The following is a 7,534-nucleotide window of genomic DNA, read 5'->3' on the forward strand; positions in this document are numbered from 1 at the left end:
TTAGTGATGTGGCGCCAAGGAACTTGAAGTTCTCGACCCGCTCCACTACAGCCCTGTCGATGTGGATGGGGGCGTGCTCTCCCCTCTTTCTCCTGTAGTTGACGATCAGCTCCTTGGTCTTACTGAAGCTGAGGGAGAGGTTATTGTCCTAGCACCACAATTATATCCATCATTCTCATCCAAGATCGCATAGCAGTTCAGACGTCTTTTGTCCTCGTCTTGTCGTGTCCTGTATATATATATATTTACAACTTTTTTCACATACATTTTATTTTTATTTTCCATCAACTCATCTTCTAAACACTCTCCTGCAACCAGCCTCACCAATTTATATTTATAAAAAAGTATTATTTACCTCAGATCTGCAATCCTTCAGGAAGCTAGCCAGAAACTCCAGGAGGCTGGCCAGAAACTAGCCAGAAGCTAGCCAGGAGCTAGCCCAGAAGCTAATCAGAAGCTAACCACGGTTTGTGGTCATCGGCTGTCCTTTAGTTCGAAAATCTATCGAAAATCTATCGCCAGTTTTGTACGGCGCGGCGCAGCGCGGCTCGGAACGGAACATACCGGACCAATTTTTCTCTCCATGTCCCTGGATTTCAACTGCTCTCTGGACATTCATACCCGGATCTCACAGCTAGCTAGCTGCTATCCGTGTGACAGTCGGCTTTCGTCGATTCCGGAGCAAACATCGATTGTTCCGGTGCTAGCCAGCTCCCTCAATCACGCCTGAGTTCCATCATTCACTCCTGGGCTGCAGTCACCTATCCGGACCCGTTTCACTGCCTACGCGGAGCCCCACCGGGCCTTCACAACCGGACTGCCGACGTTATCTACCTGAAGGAGATCCGGCTGGCTCCTCTGTCGCGACGTTACCGGAACGCCCATCTGCGGCCCGCTAACCGTTAGCTGTCTTTCCGGCTGCTATCTGAATAGACAATCGGACAATTTATTTATTTGAATTATTATGTTTTCTTCTCGGGCCTCTATAACTATATCTATTGTTCTTATTTTTGTTGTTGTGTGATTTGGATTAATCCCCTCTACCACACGGAACCCCACTAATCTACTGACCGAACGCAAGAGGTGGCTAACAACAGACTCCATCCTATGCTAGCTTGCTACCGGTTGGCTTGGCTAGCTGTCTAAATCGCTGTGACCCTAAACCAACCTCTCCACTCACTGGACCCTTTTGATCACTCGACTAAGCATGCCTCTCCTTAATGTCAATATGTCTTGTCCATTGCTGTTCCGGTTAGTGTTTATTGGCTTATTTCACTGTAGAGCCTCTAGTCCTGCTCACTATACCTTATCCAACCTATTAGTTCCACCACCCACACATGCAATGACATCTCCTGGTTTCAATGATGTTTCTAGAGACAATATCTCTCTCTTCATCACTCAATACCTAGGTTTACCTCCACTGTATTCACATCCTACCTTACCTTTGTCTGTACATTATACCTTGATGCTATTTTATCGCCCCCAGAAACCTCCTTTTACTCTCTGTTCCAGACGTTCTAGACGACCAATTCTTATTGCTTTTAGTCGCACCCTTATTCTACTCCTCCTATGTTCCTCTGGCGATGTAGAGGTGAATCCAGGCCCTGCAGTGCCTAGCTCCACTCCTATTCCCCAGGCGCTCTCTTTTGACGACTTCTGTAACCGTAATAGCCTTGGTTTCATGCATGTTAACATTAGAAGCCTCCTCCCTAAGTTTGTTCTATTCACTGCTTTAGCACACTCTGCCAACCCGGATGTTCTAGCTGTGTCTGAATCCTGGCTTAGGAAGACCACCAAAAATTCAGACATTTTAATTCCAAACTACAACATTTTCAGACAAGATAGAACTGCCAAAGGGGGCGGTGTTGCAATTTACTGCAAAGATAGCCTGCAGAGTTCTGTCCTACTATCCAGGTCTATACCCAAACAATTTGAACTTCTACTTTTAAAAATCCACCTTTCTAAAAACAAGTCTCTCACCGTTGCCGCTTGCTATAGACCACCCTCTGCCCCCAGCTGTGCTCTGGACACCATATGTGAACTGATTGCCCCCCATCTATCTTCAGAGCTCGTGCTGCTAGGCGACCTAAACTGGAACATGCTTAACACCCCAGCCATCCTACAATCTAAACTTGATGCCCTCAATCTCACACAAATTATCAATGAACCTACCAGGTACCTCCCCAAAGCCTTAAACACGGGCACCCTCATAGATATCATCCTAACCAACTTCCCCTCTAAATACACCTCTGCTGTCTTCAACCAAGATCTCAGCGATCACTGCCTCATTGCCTGCATCCGTAATGGGTCAGCGGTCAAACGACCTCCTCTCATCACTGTAAAACGCTCCCTGAAACACTTCAGCGAGCAGGCCTTTCTAATCGACCTGGCCGGGGTATCCTGGAAGGATATTGACCTCATCCCGTCAGTAGAGGATGCCTGGATATTTTTTAAAAATGCCTTCCTAACCATCTTAAATAAACATGCCCCATTCAAGAAATTTAGAACCAGGAACAGATATAGCCCTTGGTTCTCCCCAGACCTGACTGCCCTTAATCAACACAAAAACGTCCTATGGCGTTCTGCATTAGCATCGAACAGCCCCCGTGATATGCAGCTGTTCAGGGAAGCTAGAAACCATTATACACAGGCAGTTAGAAAAGCCAAGGCTAGCTTTTTCAAGCAGAAATTTGCTTCTTGCAACACTAACTCAAAAAAGTTCTGGGACACTGTAAAGTCCATGGAGAATAAGAACACCTCCTCCCAGCTGCCCACTGCACTGAAGATAGGAAACACTGTCACCACTGATAAATCCACCATAATTGAAAATTTCAATAAGCATTTTTCTACTGCTGGCCATGCTTTCCACCTGGCTACTCCTACCCCTGTCAACAGCACTGCACCCCCAACAGCAACTCGCCCAAGCCTTCCCCATTTCTCCTTCTCCCAAATCCATTCAGCTGATGTTCTGAAAGAGCTGCAAAATCTGGACCCCTACAAATCAGCCGGGCTAGACAATCTGGACCCTTTCTTTCTAAAATTATCTGCCGAAATTGTTGCCACCCCTATTACTAGCCTGTTCAACCTCTCTTTCGTGTCGTCTGAGATTCCCAAAGATTGGAAAGCAGCTGCGGTCATCCCCCTCTTCAAAGGGGGGGACACTCTTGACCCAAACTGCTACAGACCTATATCTATCCTACCATGCCTTTCTAAGGTCTTCGAAAGCCAAGTCAACAAACAGATTACCGACCATTTTGAATCTCACCATACCTTCTCTGCTATGCAATCTGGTTTCAGAGCTGGTCATGGGTGCACCTCAGCCACGCTCAAGGTCCTAAACGATATCTTAACCGCCATCGATAAGAAACATTACTGTGCAGCCGTATTCATTGATCTGGCCAAGGCTTTCGACTCTGTCAATCACCACATCCTCATCGGCAGACTCAACAGCCTTGGTTTCTCAAATGATTGCCTCGCCTGGTTCACCAACTACTTCTCTGATAGAGTTCAGTGTGTCAAATCTGAGGGTCTGTTGTCCGGACCTCTGGCAGTCTCTATGGGGGTGCCACAGGGTTCAATTCTTGGACCGACTCTCTTCTCTGTATACATCAATGAGGTCGCTCTTGCTGCTGGTGAGTCTCTGATCCACCTCTACGCAGACGACACCATTCTGTATACTTCCGGCCCTTCTTTGGACACTGTGTTAACAACCCTCCAGGCAAGCTTCAATGCCATACAACTCTCCTTCCGTGGCCTCCAACTGCTCTTAAATACAAGTAAAACTAAATGCATGCTCTTCAACCGATCACTACCTGCACCTACCCGCCTGTCCAACATCACTACTCTGGACGGCTCTGACTTAGAATACGTGGACAACTACAAATACTTAGGTGTCTGGTTAGACTGTAAACTCTCCTTCCAGACCCATATCAAACATCTCCAATCCAAAGTTAAATCTAGAATTGGCTTCCTATTTCGCAACAAAGCATCCTTCACTCATGCTGCCAAACATACCCTTGTAAAACTGACCATCCTACCAATCCTCGACTTTGGCGATGTAATTTACAAAATAGCCTCCAATACCCTACTCAACAAACTGGATGCAGTCTATCACAGTGCAATCCGTTTTGTCACCAAAGCCCCATACACTACCCACCATTGCGACCTGTACGCTCTCGTTGGCTGGCCCTCGCTTCATACTCGTCGCCAAACCCACTGGCTCCATGTCATCTACAAGACCCTGCTAGGTAAAGTCCCCCCTTATCTCAGCTCGCTGGTCACCATAGCATCTCCCACCTGTAGCACACGCTCCAGCAGGTATATCTCTCTAGTCACCCCCAAAACCAATTCTTTCTTTGGCCGCCTCTCTTTCCAGTTCTCTGCTGCCAATGACTGGAGCGAACTACAAAAATCTCTGAAACTGGAAACACTTATCTCCCTCACTAGCTTTAAGCACCAACTATCAGAGCAGCTCACAGATTACTGCACCTGTACATAGCCCACCTATAATTTAGCCCAAACAACTACCTCTTTCCCAACTGTATTTAATTTATTTATTTTGCTCCTTTGCACCCCATTATTTTTATTTCTACTTTGCACATTCTTCCATTGCAAAACTACCATTCCAGTGTTTTACTTGCTATATTGTATTTACCTTGCCACCAAGGCCTTTTTTTGCCTTTACCTCCCTTCTCACCTCATTTGCTCACATTGTATATAGACTTGTTTATACTTTATTATTGACTGTATGTTTGTTTTACTCCATGTGTAACTCTGTGTTGTTGTATCTGTCGAACTGCTTTGCTTTATCTTGGCCAGGTCGCAATTGTAAATGAGAACTTGTTCTCAACTTGCCTACCTGGTTAAATAAAGGTAAAATAAAATAAATAAATAAATATTCTTCGAAGCGAGCATTAAAGGCATTTAGCTCGTTTGGGAGATCTGCATCGCTGTTCAACTCATGGCTGGGTTTCCCTTTGTAAACCGTCATTGTCTGCTAGCCCTGCATATACACATGACGAACGTTGGAGTCGGTGTAATAGGATTCCACCTTCCTCCTAACTTGTCCTTTTGCATGTGTGATGTCTCGTCGTCGGTCGTAGCGGAGGGCTTTCTTGTATGCGTCCATGTCCGTGTCCCATTCCTTGTAAAGCTTTAGCTCTAGCTTTTAGCCCAGTGTGCATTTTGCCTGTAATCCATGGTTTTTGATTTGGATACGTTCGTATAGACACTTTGAGGATGATGTCATCTATGCACTTATTGATGAAGCCCATGACTGTCCTGGATAAATCCCGGAACATATCCCAGTCTGCGTTTGAAGGCATTCAGTTGTACAACTGACTAGGTATCCCCCTTTCCCTTACTAGCAACACCGTCTTATAGCTTCGCGTGTGCTTCATCTGACCACTTCCATATTGAGCGCATCACTGGTACTTCTGTGTGTGTGTGTGTGTGTGTGTGTGTGCATGCATGCACGTGTGTGTTTTAGGGAAAACAGTGCAGAGTGTGTGTGTTGGAGCAGGCAGATAAAGCTCCAGTCTGGGCCTTTATAAGAAGTCTCATAAATCCTGCGGGTCCCCCCCATCTGTGGGCCGTGTCGGATGACATTTGGCCTATGAAAGCCCAGCTCCAGAGAGGCCATCGCTCTGTCACTAAGGCTCACCCATGCATGCTTTGATTCCGTCTCAGTGGTAGCGGTAGTAAAGGTGTTAATAGATGCACATTCAGTATGCTGAGAAAGACTGCCTTAAACCCCTATTATCTGCCAATGACAGAATTAGCATTAGCGGCACCTCATCGCCCCACACCCCTGTAAACGACCCACCGTTAAAACCTGCTTGTTATAGCTGCAAGCCAGCACCCAGACACAGGCCTACCTACCTGTTGATTCCTTTTATCATAGTGCCAGTGCCACCCATGTGAAGGGCCAGCCTCTAGATAGAGAGGAAGCCGTCATTGGTTCACCACATTTCCATACAATGCTGCTGTAAAGTGTGTGGTTCAATGGGCTTCCTGTCACAATGGTAATCGAAAAGGCACAGAGGGGATGTCATGTCACATGGCATGTGTGTGTTTTATTCATGGTCTTATGGTCATGTTTGTTTGCCCACAGACTACTTAGCTTAAAGGCTCTTAAAGCCTCTCCTAGATCACTGGCCCAGCATGGCCCGTATGGTATATCACTGGTAAGCTGGAAACTCCATAGTGGGCAGACAGATTTGCTGTGCTGTTAGCACTAATCTGGGTAGTATTTTTGTTTTATGGTGTAGGATAACTACCCTTATCATCGCAATCCTCCATTCCCGGAGTGCCCCGGATAGCTTTTCCATAGTACATTACTTCTCTGTAGTAGATCTTGTTTCACTACTTTATTATGTCTGATTTTTGCAAGCTAAACGCTAATAAGCTCCTGCCTTATCAGTCGGATAATTCGCTTTTTATGTTAATCCATAACATCGTGTTGACCCTATGTATGACCAATTTTCATAGACTTTGAATAATAACCTAATCAACTTCATATACTTATTCTGAACATGTTTCCACGGATATCACCAGTTTCATAAAAATGTGTCTTTTTACTCACACTGGTGAAGAAGATAACCTCATCAATCATGTCTGCCCACAGACCGTGGACCACTTATAACAAACAACAGTTTGTCTGGGGTTGTGCCTATGTCTCAGGACAACCCACCCAGACACAGCTTTAAATCTGATCAGGGTCCTACAATAACATACATCCTCTTAGATAGACAAAGCATTTCCTTTATCCCTCTGAAGATTAAAAAGAAGTAACAGAGGCAAGGTGAAAGAAAATATTCAAAACGCTCCAATTGCCATAAACACATCGTTTTTCAAAGATCAAAATGGATGATCAGTGAAGGGATCTTGTAATTGTTTCCACTATAGAACATCCATTCTAACAGATCAAATATATATTCTTTAGTACTTTAATTGTCTTCTCTTGTTTTCTTCATCTGCCTGTGCTGGCTATTGAGTTGGCCCGAACATCTGACTAACTGCGACAGCCTTTAGGTCCTTCTCTCTCTTTTGTCTTGGTGCTTAATGAAAGTTGCAACTGCGATCCTGCCAGGCAGGAATGTTGAGAGGTGCTCTGCTCAGCACTGACCCCGTCTGTCACTCTGCCACTCTCAGGCTCACAGACTGCAGGTAGGGTTTGTGTGTGGCTGTGTGGGTGGATGGAGATAGACTTATCTCTGGCCTGAACAGATGCCAAGTGTTTAATTAAACTCTGTGTCGTTCCAATCCCAGCATGCTGTGACTAAGCCAGGCCCGGGCTCAGGACTCTGTTCTGAGGGGTGGAGGGCGGAGAGGTGACCCAGCTGCCACGGGGGGGCTCCGCTGTCCCGCTAGGTGTTAGAGTGCTCCAGGATAAGCCCCCCACTCACAAAGGACCCGGCTAGCCGTTGATGGACCCTGCGTACACTCATTAAACCTGGACTGGACCTCTCACCACCACTCCTGGGACTGTTGTAAGGCAGGAGGGTAGAGTGATATCAAGGTCTGGCTTAAAATG

Source organism: Oncorhynchus mykiss, chromosome 11 (assembly GCF_057628025.1).
Source record: "Oncorhynchus mykiss isolate SJ-2025 chromosome 11, ASM5762802v1, whole genome shotgun sequence".
NCBI classification, from domain to species: Eukaryota; Metazoa; Chordata; class Actinopteri; order Salmoniformes; family Salmonidae; genus Oncorhynchus; species Oncorhynchus mykiss.